An 18,104-nucleotide genomic window follows, 5' to 3' on the forward strand; every position below is an offset into this window, starting at 1 on the left:
CACAACAGATGGCATATGCATTGTTTGATGCCTCAAGGAATGTTGTTTCATAATATGCAATGATTGCGGGTTAAGCACAAAATGAATTTGTTGAAGGGTTTTAGAAACTCTCACGTGGGGTGCAGATGTAAAAACAATTTCCACATCCTTTCCGAGCATCTTTCATGCCTACGCCATTATGTGAGTGCTGGAATCGAGTTTGGACATCCATCAAGGCATAAAGTGTTGAAGAGTTTTATCGGATGTTGTAGTCGCAAATGCCTAGAGATATGCAAGCAAAATGTGGTATCATGGACACCACGATTCCAGCATATGCATCGGATGGAGAATTGAGAGGGCTTTAGTAACATTTCATACAAAATGCATATGGCAAGTGCAAACCCGAATTCCACGCCTTCTTCCCAACATATTTCTTGTCCATGCCAATACAGAAGTTCTTGAACAATACATCAACAACCATCAAAGCATAGAGGATGGAGGATTTACGGCTGAAAATGCACACTGTGGACTTACAAACATGGTGTGTGAATTGTTTGGTTACCTCAAAGAAAAATGGTCTCATGGAAAGCCGTAATTGCAGAATATGTATAAATTGATTTTGTTGAAAACGCTTTGAAGCTTTCGAGCACAATGTTAAGGGTAGGGGTAAAGAAAAATCCTCAATGTCTCTTAACATTGCAATGTATGAGTTGTCTAGAAGTAATATTATTGAAGCTCTATTGGTACTTACTAGCAATAGAAAATGGCCTCAGAAAATCTCAGAACCATCACAGGCCAATCATGGTAAACAGGGTAATTCTAAGAAAGATCTCCAAGAGAAGGAAATGAAATTATAAAACAGTGCAATGTTGCAGTCCAATAAAAAGGGTGAAATATTTAATCACCAGAGAAGTGCAAATAAGTAATTTGTTATCAGGTGAACGCATATGCATTTACCAGAATGCAAAAAATAGGTAAAGTTGTATTCAAAGATGAAGACAAATTGAGGCTAAATGACAAAATACAATCACAAGTGCTTCGTGATCATCTAGGTGAAGATCATTTTCAAGATCAAAGTGTTGAAAAGGAAGAATGTTCAAATCAGATCTAGAAGAAGACGTGGCAGAGATCGGTTGAATCTGGAGCTCTTTCTTCTTCTATTTATTCTCATTCCTCCTCCTTTTTTTTTTTTTTTTTTAAAGGTACAAAATCTAAATTTTGTATTGTTTCAGCCATGTAAATAGGGAATGTTCGTTCTGAGTCGTGGATTAGGTTGCTGGCTGTAATTTTTTTATTTTTAGCAAATGTCAATTAGTTTGTGTAGTCAAGAGATATTGTCATGAAGTTGTCTTCATATTGTACTTTCAGATTTCATATGAATCTTAATATCAAGGATATGCAGATTTGTCATTAGAGACTTCCCACGATTGTGTAGAATGTGTATGGGTTTCTTTCAAGGAAACAACTAAATTTTGTATGCATACTACTATGAACTGAATAATATAATAAGGATCTATGAGTAGAATTTCAAGGCAACAAGAGCATATTCGTTAATGTCAGTCATTAACATGCATTGAATCTACTGGTTTGAAACATTTTGCTAATAAGATGTCTATTGTAGTTGTATGTCTAGTTTCATGACCCTTGGATAAGCACTGGACTATTTAGGAGCTAAATGTAATATCAGATACCACTCATAATTATAATAATCTTTCATTTCCCCACTCTTTCTTTCTTCTGTATAAGTCATTTCAGTTGTGTCTCTTTGGGTTTTCAGTGTTATAAAGGTTGAGCTGGAAGGAATTTGTTTAATATGTTATCCCTTATGTATATGATAAGAGGCACATAAGTTATTTGTTCTCAGATATTTTCAAAGACATAGCAAGTGGGATTAGGCTCGAATTTAAAGTAATGCATAAAGTGCTCTTATGAATCTGAGAACAATCCATCTTCCATAGGCCCATAGGTTGTTGTTGTTATGAAGTTATTATCAATGCAGGCCCAAAACTAGGAATACCCTCTCGAGTATGATGGAGCTCGAAGTGAAGAAGGCTACATGCAAGCCTTGTTATGTTGTGTTTTCTTGTCCTCAATCTGTTGATGGGGTTAAATGTATGACCTAGGTGTTCAATCCAATAGCCTAGGGTTTTGTAATTTTTCTTAGGAATGGGGGTAGCAGGAAAAATCACCAACAACTTGATCTCACGATTGTAGCTCACTGTTCATGCAAAATTACTTCAATTCCAACACATTTACCCTAATTTCAACATTTCAACAATTCAACTCAAAAGAGGGTATCAATTTCCTAATCTAGTGAATCCAATAAATTTTTCGGCCCTATCCTTGCTGATTTGAAGCTAGATCTATTGGATTCACCCCTCTTTAATGTAGTGGTACCTAAGCAAAAATTTAGGGGTTTTACTTCTTCATGTGGTGAAACCCTAATTTTCCACCATTACATTGTGGTGAACCCCACTCCTTACACCCTTATTTCTGATTTATGCTCTTAGATCTGAGCGTTTATGCAATTTAAAATTCAAATTTATATTCACAAGTTTAATTTTCAATTGAATTTCATCAATTTAGAGGTTAAATTCACAAAAACCCTAATTTTTAATTCTAAAATTGAACTTGTGGGTTGTTTAATTTGGATTAATTATTTTGGATATGATTTGTGAATATTTTAATTTTCAATTTTGCATCTTTAAATCTTATTTATATCAAGTTACATGAATTTAAAGGTTTAATTCATAAAAACCCTAATTTATTTTGGTTAATTTGATTTGTGGATTGCATAATTTTTAAATTTGTTTTTAAATCTGATTTTACATTCGTAATGATCCTTAATAGATCTGATCTATTTTCTATTTCACATATGATTACTGTAGTCACATAAATCTGTCCGCTTAATTAAATGAATATTTAGTATTTATTTGATTATTTAACCATCAATCAATAATTAATTAAATTAATATTTAATTAATTCATCTTAACCATCTTCTCCTATTAATTAAATAAATTATTCAATTTATTTGATTTAATTCACTTAACCAAATTCAGACCTTTAATTAAATAAATAAATCATATTTATTTAATTAAATATTCTCTCACATTTAAATAAATTAATATTTATTTAAATCCCCCAAAATCCCACCTCTTACATTTAAATAAATTAACATTTATTTAAATCACCTTTATCCTCTACCCACTTGCATTTTCCTACAAATGCAAGTTGCACAATTATTTTAAATAAATAATTTATTTAAATCACCTTTATCCTCCAGCCACTTGTATTTTCCTACAAAAGCAAGTTGCACAACTATTTTAAATAAATTATTTATTTAAAATCCTATTTATCCTCACCCACTTGAAACCTTTAATGGTTTCCCTTAAAGTCTTCAAACTTGATGGCTTCCTTCTATAGTCTTCTTAAGCCTTTAATGGTTTCCCTTAAAGTCTTCTATTAATGCATGGTAGCTTATGCAAGATAAGATCTTCCTAACCTTCCTTGTTCTGTTATTTACATGCTTCATGTCAGATTTATATTGCATATGATTATCGGATTGTACAACATCACTTATCATTATGCTATCGGGCTAACAACCCGATAGCATATTAAATGCTATAAGTCATCGGGTTATTAGCCAATACATACTTGCTATCGGGTGCATAACCATTGGCACCAGTTCACATCTGTTATCAGGCGTAATTATATCAGGCATATTTGTTATCGGGTTTAATGAATACACCGCTTCATTTGGAATTAACATTAGTTAACAACTGCACCGGTTGGATTACATACATCGTGCACTTTGAATCATCGGTGTTTATATGAACCGATTCATTACATTGATTAGTCATTATATTATGATATTCCAATTTGCTATCGGGTGTTTTGAACCGATAATCAGCATTGTGTTAATGGTATAATTACAAAGGCACCGATCAATGGGTGCATTGATCGGTCATGCCTAAAAGGCATGACCGGTCAATACACCAATTGACCGGTTGCCTAAATGATATATATGCCAATTGAATTCATTTGGAGTAGACATAGAAAATATTAAATGATCTCTCTCCTTCAGACCTGCAGATAAAATCAGAATTATCAGACATTGACATAATTCCTCATATCCATTTATAGCATACATAGTTCATAACTTGTTCTTTAATTGAAATTGAAATAACTTTACATGGTATCAGAGCCAAGGTAATCAAACCTAAGGCTATTCAATTTTGATAAAATTCAAGGACTAAGTTACAAACTACATCACATTTCCATAATGGCCAACGCTATCAGATTCGAAGATAGACTTGGAGGTAGCGAAGATTTTTCAGCTTGGAAGTTTAGAATCAAAATGATTTTAAGAGAAAACAAAGTTGATTCATATGTCCAAACTGAAAGTGCACAACCAGAAGATGAAACCGAGAAATCCACATGGATCAAGGGAAATGATAAGGCCATTAAAATAATAGTGGATGGGGTAAGAAATAATATAATGCCCATCATTAGAAAGCAGGAGACGGCTTATAAAATGTTCAAGGCACTTGAAAAGACATTTGAGATATCAAATGCAAGTCGTACACTAGCACTAAAACGAGAAATAAATCATATCACCATGAACAAAGGGGAGACAATCAACGCCTACTTCATGCGGATATCGGTTCTAAAAGATGAACTTGCAACTCTAGACTACGAGATCCGAGGCAAAGAACTAACACTCATTGCTTTAGATGGGTTGCCTAGTGGATGGAGCACATTCGTCCAAGGCATTAGTGCTAGGTCTAAATATCCTAAGTTTGAGAGACTAAGAGATGACTGTCTACAAGAAGAATCTCGATTGAACAAGGTAGGAATAAAACAGAAGAATATAGATGAAGACTTGCAAGTCCTAAATACAAACATCAATAAAAAATACAAAAAGAAGCAATTCAGGAAAAGAAAAGCTAAACAAGGCAAGAACACTTCTAAGAAAGACCTATCACATGTTCAATGTTATAGGTGTGACAAATTCGGACACTGTGTTGCAAACTGTCCGGAGAAAGGGAAGCAAGCCACATTTGCAAAAGTGAAGAAATCTAGAAAAGAAAATGACTCCGAGAACTATGTCCTCTACTCAGCACTTACAAGCCATACTTCAAACAAATCTAACTCATGGGTGATCGACAGTGGTTCATCCAGACACATCACCGGCTTTAGAGAAATACTAGACTCCATGATAGAGAAAGATGATGAGGAAGTAACCATCGGAGACGATTCTTCACATCCAGTCAGAGGAATTGGAACCTGCACCATCAAACTAAAGTTAGGCATGTCACTACAACTTGAAGAAGTACTATATGTTCCAGGCATCAAAAGAAATCTAATCTCCATATCAGCACTAGAAGATCAAGGATACAGAGTGACCTTCATGGAAAACAAGGTGTTGGCTTGGCCAAAGAGATCCTCCATCAAAGATGCTAAGGTCATTGGTCGAAGACAAGGTTATTTGTATGAGCTATGTATAGAGCCCAATCTAGCATTGATCCATGAAGCAACTAATGCAAATGAAGTATGGCACAGGAGATTAGGTCATCTGAATTATAGAGCTTTGTCAACCATGGGAAACCTTGTCACAGGTCTACCTAAGTTGAAGCAATATCATTCAGAGGCATGCAAAGGGTGTGCCTTAGGTAAAAATACCAAAAATGCATTTCAGAATAGTACTAGGAAAACTAGCAAAGTTTTGGAGTTAATTCATTCTGATGTATGTGGACCTATGTCCGTACCCTCGCTAGGGGGATTTTTGTACTATGTAATTTTTGTTGATGACTACTCTAGGAAGACATGGATCTACTTTCTGAAATATAAAGAATCAGAAGAGATCCTAAGTAGGTTCAAAGAGTTTAAAACATTAACAGAAAATCTCTCTGAAAACTAAATTAAAACCTTAAGAACTGACAATGGGGGGGAATACACATCAGAACTATTTAAAGACTTTTGTAAAAATTCTGGGATTAAGAGGGAGTTGACAATACCTTATAATCCACAACAAAATGGAGTAGTTGAAAGGAAAAATAGGACCATAGTAGAAGCTGCCAAAGCCATGATACTAGATCAAAATCTAAACTTGAACCTTTGGGCAAAAGCAACTAACACTGCTGTGTACATGCAAAATAGATGTCCTCATTCACACCTTGAAGATAAAACTCCTGAGGAAGTCTTTACCAAGACAAAACCAGATATCAGCCATCTTAGGATATTTGGGTGTCCAGTCTATATTCATGTACCTAAAGAGAAAAGACTAAAACTAGAACCCTCTGGAAAAAGGGGAATACTTGTAGGATACAGTGAAACTTCTAAAGCCTACAAAATCTATGTACAAGGGCAGAGAAATATTGAACTCGGTAGGGATGTAATCTTCGAAGAAGATTTAGCCTTCAAAAGGGCCCAAAATACAATATAACCTGAAATTCATAATCCTACTCCTAACCTAGAAGAAGAACCTACTCCTGAGCTTCAGAGGGAGTATCTTGAGGAAACTATAAGTGAAACACAAGACCCATCTATAGATAATCGCAAGAAAAGACCACTATGGGCCACCAAAACTATAGTAGAAGCTCAGAAGTTCGTTGCTCCTTCAGGAACCTTCAGGGAAAGCAAGAGGCCTAATAAATTCATCAACTATGTTGCACTTACGAATGATCTATCTAAAGCTGAACCTAACAATGTTTCAGATGCACTCAAACATCAAGTATGGATAGATGCCATGACTGAAGAATATCAATCCATTATGAAGAATGATGTTTGGGAGATTGTTCCTAGGCCAACCAAGAAGTCTGTCGTGTCTTCTAAATGGTTGTTTAAAATCAAGCATGCTGTAGATGGCAGTATTGAAAAACACAAGGCCAGATTTGTAGCTAGAGGGTTCTCACAGAAGGAAGGAATAGATTACGAAGAAACATTTGCACCTGTTGCCAGGTACACATCAGTAAGAGCTGTCCTAGCCATTGCAGCAGCAAAGGGGTGGAAGGTACATCAGATGGATGTTAAGACAACATTCCTAAATGGCGAGATCGTGGAAGAAGTCTACTTAGAGCAACCTGAAGGGTTTGAAATTCATGATGCAAAGTCTCATGTGTGTAGACTCAAGAAAGCTCTTTATGGGCTCAAACAGGCTCCCAGAGTTTGGTATGAAAGAATTGACACCTATCTCTCAAAGTTGGGTTTCTCTAAGAATGATGCAGATCCTAATCTCTATCTCAAAAGAAATAAAGGTGATATGTTAATATTAATTTTATATGTTGATGACTTATTAATTACAGGAGATAATCACCTAATAGATCAATGCAAGAAAGATCTATCCACAGAATTTGATATGAAAGACTTGGGGCTTCTTCATTACTTCCTAGGATTGGAAGTATGACAGAATTCTGATAATATTGTACTGAACCAAGGGAAGTACACCTTGGACATATTGACAAGATTTAGAATGCTAAACTGCAGACCCATGACCTCTCCTATGGAAACCAACTTCCATAAACTTAAAGAAGCAGCAGCAGAATCAAGACCTACTGACCCCACTCAATACAGGCAGATGATTGGGTCCCTGATGTATCTAGTAAATACAAGGCTAGATATCTACTATGCTATTAATGCCTTAAGTTAGTTCATGTGTGAACCTAAGGAGATACACCTGGTTGCAGTAAAGCATATAATGAGATATCTACAAGGTACCCTAAAGCTTGGTCTTAAATATGAAAAGGTTGACATAGATCTACATGGATTTACAGATTCAGATTGGGCTGGCAGTGTGACTGACAGAAAGAGCACTTCGGGGTGCTGCTTCAGTTTAGGGTCAGCCATGATATCCTGGATCAGCAGAAAACAATCTTCAGTAGCTTAGAGTTCCACAGAGGCTGAATATATTGCAGCTTCAATGGCTGCCCGAGAAGCAGTATGGCTAAGGAAATTGCTCGTGGGATTATTTGGAGAACCTATGAAACCTACAGTCATTCAGTGTGATAATCAAAGTTGTATAAAACTTTCTATAAATCCAGTATTTCATGACAGGTCCAAACATATTGAGATCCCATATCACTATGTACGAGATATGGTTGACAGGAATGTGATAAAGTTAGAATATGTGTGTACAGGAGATCAGACTGCAGATATTCTAACCAAACCACTTTCCAGAGTGAAGGTTGATCACTTCAGAAAGGGTTTAGGTATGATAGAAAGGTAATCTGCTTTGTAATCTATACTTACATATATTTAAGATGTTTAATGTGTAAACTTCTTTGTCATGTCTGGACTATCTCTTGGCTTCTTGCCACCTGTGTTCATATCTAAGAGGTGATGATCTCTGAGACACTGAACACTTGTATATAGACATCATAAGGTGACGATCTTATGATAGTCAAACCAGTAATCATGTTGGATCACTGGTAAGTCATGGATGTGTCATGACTATGTTGTGATACAACATTTGTACAAATGTTATTGCATTATCACAATTTGGATATAATGAGAACTTAAACACTTCTCATATGGTTATCCTTGTATTGCGTGTTAGGCAATACTGATATCACATGTAGGTGATATCTCAACCATTGATCATGATTGGATCTCTGGTAAGTCATGGATTTGCCATGACCATATTGTGATAAACAGTTATAAATGTTATTGCACTTATCACAACTTGGATATGATGAGAAACTAACCTTTCTCATAGACTTATCCTTAAGTATTGCGTGTTAGGCAATACTAATGTCACGTGTTAGGTGATATCTTGATGAATCTTACAGATCACATGTTTTGATGATTTCTCACATGATCAGGTGATGATTCTCTTACTTTTATCACATGTTAAAATAATACTTTATGTCACATGCTCAGGTGATGTTCTTCTATTTTGTATCATATGTCTTGATGGTACTTCTCATGTATAAATGATTTTTTGCTGACTGACATTATCTTAGTTATGAAAAGGAAATGTGATGCAGGTTGCCTTATCTATCTTCCAAAGCTAAGAGGGAGTGTTAATGCATGGTAGCTTATGCAAGATAAGATCTTCCTAACCTTCCTTGTTCTGTTATTTACATGCTTCATGTCAGATTTATATTGCATATGATTATCGGATTGTACAACATCACTTATCATTGTGCTATCGGGCTAACAACCCGATAGCATATTAATGCCAATTATTAATTGGCATTAATATGCTATTGGGGTATTAACCCGATAGCATATTAAATGCTATAAGTCATCGGGTTATTAGCCGATACATACTTGCTATCGGGTGCATAACCATTGGCACCGGTTCACATCTGTTATCAGGCGTAATTATATCAGGCATATTTGTTATCGGGTTTAATGAATACACCGCTTCATTTGGAATTAACATTAGTTAACAACTGCACCGGTTGGATTACATACATCGTGCACTTTGAATCATCGGTGTTTATATGAACCAATTCATTACATTGATCAATCATTATATTATGATATTACAATATGCTATCGGGTGTTTTGAACCGATAATCAGCATTGTGTTAATGGTATAATTACAAAGGCACCGATCAATGGGTGCATTGATCGGTCATGCCTAAAAGGCATGACTGGTCAATACACCAATTGACCGGTTGCCTAAATGATATATATGCCAATTGAATTCATTTGGAGTAGACATAGAAAATATTAAATGATCTCTCTCCTTCAGACCTGCAGATAAAATCAGAATTATCAGACATTGACATAATTCCTCATATCCATTTATAGCATACATAGTTCATAACTTGTTCTTTAATTGAAATTGAAATAACTTTACATCTTCAAACTTGATGGCTTTAAAGTCTTCAAACTTAATGACTTCCCTTAAAGTCTTCTTAAGACTTTAATGGTTTTCCTTAAAGTCTTCAAGCATTTTAATGCTTTATCTTCCTTTTTCTCATTTAAATAAATTAATATTTATTTGAATATTTATCCAAATGCAAATTACACCATTTAATTGAAATAAATGATTTTATTTTAATTGAAAATACCAAAATTCCTCCCACTTGCATTTTCCTACAAAATCCACTTGCATGCCTAAACCCCTTCTAGATTCTTCTAAACCTTTCCTAATTAACCTAATCCATCCCCTAAATATTGTCACATTCCTAAGCAAATTGGAGTCACTTCTCAAAGACTCCAAAGTCTTTGAAAAGCAATTAATGCTTTGTGTGTTCAACAAATTAACCTCTAAAGTCTTCCAAACCACTTATGGCTCTTACATGACCATTAATGATTAATTCCACTTGCACCCATGGTTAAGGACTTTGACCCCTAACTTAACCCTCATGTAACCCATGCGCCTCTTCAAAGCATTTATTCATTTGACTAGGGTAACCATCATGTCCCCTCAAGCATTTAATGCTCCTTATCTCTCCTCTCAAGCCTCCTCATGGTGACACTTGTCAACATGGGATTGGGTTGAAAGTCTCACATGGATTGAATATCTTTCAATCCTAACCCTTGTTAAGATTGCTCAATCTTAACCCTTCATTTCCCCATTTCTTCTATAAATAGAACCCTTCTCCTCAAGCAAAGAAGGAAGCATTTTAGAGTATTGTTGTTATACTGGCATTAGCATAGAGTTTTCTCATAGCATCACTATCTACACTTGCATAGCATTTGCTTATCATATTCAACCATCTTGAATCTCCATATGGCATCCATGGCTAGTGCTAAAAGCTGAGAGATACACTCATTTGGGACTTGGAGAGGAGAGGAACAAGGGAGGAGCAACTATGAGCATCTTGATTAGCTATTTTATTTTATGTTTATATGCTTATATTTCATGCTTAATATCTCTCTTGATATGCCTGTTTAGGATAATCTTTTGTTGCTAACACTAACGTTTGTTTCTTGTGCTCTTGTGTGTGTTGCCATCAAACAGATTTTCTAATCCTTTTTGTAGAGCATCAATTACATTGATTTTCAATTATATTTATCATAATCATGTGTGGGATAATGGTTTATTTCACATCACATTGCTTCTTTTCATTCATAGCACTTTGGCGTATTGCATTTTTAGTATTTCTAAATTGTTTCATTTCAATCAATTAAATCTATAATCTTTTATCCATAGTGCATGTTGTTTTATGGTGATATTTTTAAGAAAATGCATTACATATGTAGATCACATCAAATCTTTTGTAGATCCTAATCCTAGAGATGTTTTAATGGAAAACCTAATACTTTTACCTCCTAGGGTATCTAATATGAATGAAGGAAAAACTAATACTCCTATCAATGATCTCTCTAATGGAGAGCAAGCATTTAAGAGAAAAATGACACTATCTTCTTCTCATACACATACCCTATCACAAGGGGGTCAAGAAGAAAATATTGGTGCTTCAATCTCTCTAGATCCTCCTTATTCTCCTAAGCCTATCTTAGTCATCAAAATATTTGTTGAGAGGATGATGTTATGCATTTCATTCATGATCTATCTCCCAGCATAACATTACATAAAGATAAGGCCTTAGATTATAAGGATCTTCCTTCCCAACCTATCAAAGAGGATATGCATGATGATAGAAAGGAGAATCTTCCTACACAGAATATTCCTTCTTCATCTAATTTTCCCTTTGCTCGTTCTAGATGCACATATACTACAAATTTTAAAGAGATTCATTATAATGTTCCTCCTCCTTCTCAATTAAGAAATCCTTATAGGAGTGGCTATAACATAATCTCAAAAAAAGCTTTTAGAGGACAAGGACTTGAAAAATTTGAACAAGGAATTAGAGTCCCTATAAATTATCCTAGACACAAACTAGTACCAAAGATCTAGGACATTATCATGATTCCGCTATGGATGATCTCCTTAGAATTTGAAACTTTAAGGATTACCTTGCAATATATAAGACTTATTGTGCATCTAAGGGTGCTTCTTCTTCAAACACTCCTTTTTGTTCATATCATCAAACCCATGACCATCATGCTAATGATTGTCTGGATTTTCAAAAAAGTATACAAGAGTTAATTGATAAAGGAACTGTTAAAATTATAGATGAGAATCCTTCTTCTTCTAACAACCTTTGTCCTTTACCTCAAGAGACAAGATCTAATCCTATTGATGAACAAGAGAAGTTAGCTACTAGAATCTTTTGGAGATTGAAGTATGATAAGAAAGTTGTCTTTCCTTTCATTAGATTTAATAACAATTATAAGCATAAGGAAGGTGATGAACATTATTTTTTTCATCGTAGTTATTCTCATTCCCTTGGAAAGTGTAAAGCATTTAAAACATTTGTTCAAGAACAATATGATAGGGCTCGCATAGCTCTTACAACCAATCTTGCACTCTTTCTTGGTGAAGAGGTAGTGCCTTAGCACTCCATTCACCCTTCATGTTGCTCCTCACCCTATGACACAAGTAGTTAACTTAATTGGGGGCTCTTTGTCATAAGAGGTGATGCATTTTCAATTATAAACATTTTAGGGCAGCAACATATTTCATTCTTGCCTCTATCTTATTTATTTTCTCTCTAAGCTTCACTATTCCTTTAGGGGTTGCATTTTTCATGCTCTGATATCCTTTCTTGCTTGGAATGGTATGTCTCTTATGATTAATCTCTCCTTAGGGGAGTATGTGATCTCTCATCTAATTATCTCTTTCTCTTTGAAGATTACCTCTTCTTTAGAGTTGCATTTTACATATATTAATGTCTTTTCTTGTATTGAATATTCCTTCATGTGAGTATATTGTGCATTTTCTTATGTCTAATCTCTCCTTAGAGGTTGTATAATTCTTCTCATTGTCTCTACACTTTGGGGGAAATTATCTTTCTCTCTTATCTTCTCTAAGGACCCACTTTTCCTTTGTTGAGTGGTGTTTGCTTATGATTTTATGTCATTCCTTGTGTGAAGTTGTTGTTTGCCCAAGAATTCTCTTATGAAAAAGGTGTATGTCCTTAGCTACAACCTATTTTTCACTTGGCAATGTATATCTCTTATAAACTTACCCCTTACATTGAGTAAATGTGTGTCATCCTTCATCAAGAATCCCTTTCACCTAGTAATAGGGGGAAGGTATGCATTTTTGTCCTCCTCCTCTTATTTTGGTAGAAGATGTTATGTTTGTTCAATAACTCCTCATGGAGGTAGATGTCTTTTGAGAAAAATTATTTTCTCCTCCAAGGATCCTCTTTACAATTGTTGCAAGATATCTCTTTTTCAACTATCTTATACTTTCTTGTAAGAGTATTCCTTCTTTATCTCGGATTTATGAATATTGTTTTCTAAAAGGATATCTCCTTGGTGTTGAAGGTGGGTATCCTTGTCTCTAGATTTCTTAATACATCAACATAGGGCCATGTTGACATCTTAAGGGGGCGCATACCTATCGCCATCTTTGTACCATATTGTATTATATTTTTGTATGTCTTAAATGGGGTCTTCATTCTCGAAACCAGAGAAAACAAACTCTTACACAAGATGCTTCATGCCTGAAACTAGACACAACATTTATATATGTCTTGGACAGGGTTACACATTCTTGAAACTAGAGCACACAAAATCTTACACAAGATGTCCTCGAAACAAGACATATATTTATTTTCAAACAAGGTTACACATTCTCAAAACTAGAGAAAACAAATGCTTTATACGAGATGTTCTCGAAACTAGATTCACCCCTTGGCATTTGCATTTTCATTACATGTCTTAAACAGGTTGAAGCATGCTCGAAACTAGAGAAAAAGAACTCTTATAGGGGATCCTATACACTTGAAACTAGACATCACTTACACACATGCACGAGGATTAGTGGAACTAGCAAAACATAGCTAGACTATTCCTACTCTCCTCCCCAACATAGATCACCTAGAAAAGAACATCTAGAATGTGTATCCACGTCCTCTCTCATTCTTCTCATGGATCACCTAGAAAAACACATTTACAATGTGTATCCATGCTTCTTCCTTTCTCATGAGCTCATAGCTTTTCTATTTGTAGTTCATGGATGATTTGTGCTCTTTCTCTTTTATGTGAACACTTGTGTTCTTGAGATGGAATTTTTCAATAATGTTATTAGTGGTTGAGACATTTTGATATCGAGGTCTCTTCGACTAGTTGACTTGATGTCTTGTTTTTGGTTTTAGCTTTTTGTGTGTGTCTTTTGCCTTTTTTGTCTTTGCTTTTGTTTGCTTTTTTGTTTCTTGTCTTGTTTTGTGTGCCCTTGAATGTATTTGAGTGAGTTAAGATCTTAATATTGGGTGCTTGGTTCTTTGAAATTAGTAATGTCTTATACTCCTTATGATTATGCTCCTCATTGCCCATGTCTTTCATCTCTTTTGTCTACTTTGCCACGAGTATTTGCATAGGCTCACACTCTTGTTAAAGTGGGGGCTAAATGTAGCATTGTAAATTGTCACCGATCCAATTTACACCTTACATGCCCCTACTTTAATGTATCTCCCTCTCATCTCCTTTCCGAGTTCATTCAGTGCCTTAAACTTCAATTCTAGTGCCATGTACACTTGCAATTTTATTTCCTTTAGTGTTCTCCTTCTCCTAGGCTAAACCATGGTCCTTGACTAAGGAGGACCAGGGTGTTGGCACCTTGGACCTAGGACCAGAGTGCACAATGTTGTGGTCCCCCTTAATTAGACCCTATTTTGAAGTGGGGGATGGGCCCTATCCTTCTAGTGGGAAATGAAATTTGTGACTCTACATGACCATTAGAGGTCGACCTAATTGGTAATTAACCTAGTTACCCCTATATAAAGATATTAATAAATTTGTTTCAATCCTAAACATCCAGCCATCATAAGTATTCGACCTAAGGCATTTGTGAAGTGTTCATCAAGCATTTTCAGAGATCTTCAAGGATGCATATTTTTCATTCAATCATTATGGAACAAAATTACATCATTCATATGCAAGCATGTGTGTGTGATTAGGGTTTTGTCATGTTCATGCCATTTCATACAACATTTGTGATTACATTCAAGAAGCAAAGCATCATTATCAACAATTGCAAATCCAAGGTATACCTTTTCATTATTTATTTTAGTATTTGCAATATTTCACTCAAGGTTAATTCCTAAACCGGGGTTTGACTTAGGCAAACCCCTATTCCAACAATTTTCCCCCTTCTTTCTATGTGTAGGAAATAGGTGTGAAGCTGTAATTTTCGGGATTGACATTATTCAAAGAGACGAACAAGTTCCCCTTTGGACAACGAAAAGTACAGAAGACTAGAGCAATGGGCATTCTAGTCCCGACATTTCAGGATCTCCTTCAAGGAATAGATCCAAACACTCTTATATTGCTCATATACAGGTTCATGGCTTGATCTGATGACTGTAGCTCACCATTCATGCAAAATTATTTCAATTTCAAGACATTTACCCTAATTTTAGCATTTCAACAATTCAACTCAAAAGAGGGCATCGATTTCCTAATCTAGTGAATCCAATAGAATTTATTAGCCCTATAATTGTTGATTTGAGGCTAGATCTGTTGGGGTCGCCCCTCTTTAATGTAGTGGTACCTAAGAAAAAAGTCAAAGGGTTTTACTTCATCATTGAGTGAAACCCTAATTTTTTACCATTACAAAAAGTAATGGAAAGAAAACTTGAGGCTCACCTAAGAATATCATTGCTAGCATATTTTTTTGAACCAAACAAATTGCTTCCCCATTAACATCCACTAAAACACCATGCTCTTTTACCAAGGAATATGATAAATTAGAAATACAAAACTCAAAACATGAATTCATTATGTCCACATTTTTATGAAAGGTCTCAAGGATTACATTCCCATGTATGTCAAGAATACAGATGATAGAAGGCATTTCTCATCTCCTAAACCCATGATATATATGTCTTTACAAATATTTTATTCACTCCAAAAGGATAAATAATATCTCCAATATTTTGTAGCATTCCCTTCTGAATGAAAACTCCATTTTGTGGGAAATTTGATATCTAGATCACCAAAGGACAATTAATCATAAAATATTGAATATCAAAATGATTCCAACTTTTCTTACCAAGTATTTTCTCCAAGCAACTCAAGTCGGTCACCTCCTATCTATCTCCAAATTTTTTATTGTTAATAGTGATAGCTCTTTTTAACTTGATCTAGAAAACAACACTTGGATACCATAAATGAGAAATATTTGAAACTTGAAACAAGGATCGACTTTTGTGTTTTGTATCCCTTATTATATCATTCATTTTAGCATGCTCTCATTGATCATAATTTTTTTGCGAAGGAAAAGGGAGAAGTAATAAATTTGAAATTTGTGAATCTTCAACATACCTAGAGCTACCAATTGAGAAAACACACTCTTGAAAATCACCAAGCTTTTGTTGTGCTACTCTAGTGCTAAATTCAATATGTTCATTCCTCTTTTCCACGAGATAAATTGTTGAGATAATCACAATCCTTTTATCTATGTATTTCTAGGTTTCCAACTTAGGACTGTCCTAAACAATCTTGTTATCTTGTTTTATTTAACATCTAGGCTCTTATTCGGAGGGGATATTTTTTTCTTCTTCTTGTTCCATATTTTATGGTAAACCATTTTTTGCATCTTTATCCTCATAAAATTTAGATTGAGATAAATGATTTTTAGAATTTAAATTGATATCTTCAACCAAGAGATTTTTACCTTGCATTTGGTAGATGCAATCTTTCTATTCTTCATCCTTGTTTGGCTCAATTTTTTTTGAATCTCAACCTTCATCGGTTCTTCTTGATTTTTGATATTTGCATACTTTTCCATAGTAAATCCTTTCTTTCTTCTCCTCATGAAGTAATCTTTCAATGATACTTCAAATATTCCCTTTGAAAGGTACTCCTTAAAAGTTCTTAAAACCGCCCCTTTAGGTAAATCTTTCCCTATTTGCTCTACATAATAAAAAATGTAATATCCTTATTATAAATTTTAGGTTTAATAAAATATTTATCAAACCATTGAGAGATTTTGGACACTAAAATATCATTGTTCCAACTTTTGAACACAGATTTGAAGAAACCTCCCATGATCAACAAAGTTCTGGAAGAGATTCCTATTTGGGCTAAAGTGTGGAATAAGAAGTTAATTCCTAAAATTAATATCTTTTTTTGGATTTTTATCCAAAATAAGGTGCTGACTCTTGACAACCACCAAAAGAGTGGATTTGTTTTTCCTAACAGGTGTTCTCTTTGTTGCAGGGAAGAAGAGTTTGTTTGTCATATTCTCTACCAGTGTACTTTCAGCCAGGAAATTTGGAAAATTATTTTTAGTAGGTGGAAGTTGAGCTGGGTTTTCTCGAACTCTCTGGGGGAGTCCTGACAGCAATGGTACTGTCCTAATTCCAACCCTAAGAATGTTGAGCTATGGAAACTTACTTTCCCTAATGTTATATGAAATTGCTAACCCTGAAGTTGTGGTGGATAAAATCTATAGAGGTATATTTGAATGTTTAAATGGAACTGATCATGGTTTAGTAGCTAAAGAAGACTTTAATGATAGATGGAACCTTTCTATTACCAAATCAAGTAACGAGAAGGGTAGGGATGGTCTGGTGTGGTGCTTTCCATCTTAGGGATGGATAAAGGCCAACTTTGATGGGGCGTCGAAGGGGAATCCGGGTAAAGCTAGTTATGGGGGCATTGTCAGGAATTTTGCTGGAAGTTGCCTTGTGGCAGTCGCTAACCCCCTGGGTAGTCAAACTAGTCATTATCCAGAAGCATTTGCAGCTTTGAATACTTTGATTATTGCTAAGAATCTAAACCATGACAACTTATGGCTGGAGGGAGACTCACAAAATATTATCAAGTGCCTGAAGGGGGAAACCGAGCCATCATGGTCTATAGAAAACATAATTTTTAAAGATAGAGAAATTATTGCTAGCTTTAAAGTTATTGTAATTGAACATGCCTTTAGACAAAAAAATTTGGTTGCAGATGGCCTAGCGAACCTAGGCGTTAATTCCGAAGCTCAAAGCATTTGGCACGGGGAAGATAATATTAATTTTAATATTAAAGATCTTCTAAGAAAGGATAGATTCACGGGGAAAGAGGGACCGCACAATCAATTATGATAGTTGTAATGAGTAATCTATACATTTATAGAAAGGTTATGATTACTTGGCAAAGTGGC

This window comes from Cryptomeria japonica, chromosome 3, assembly GCF_030272615.1.
Source record: "Cryptomeria japonica chromosome 3, Sugi_1.0, whole genome shotgun sequence".
In the NCBI taxonomy this organism is placed as follows: domain Eukaryota; kingdom Viridiplantae; phylum Streptophyta; class Pinopsida; order Cupressales; family Cupressaceae; genus Cryptomeria; species Cryptomeria japonica.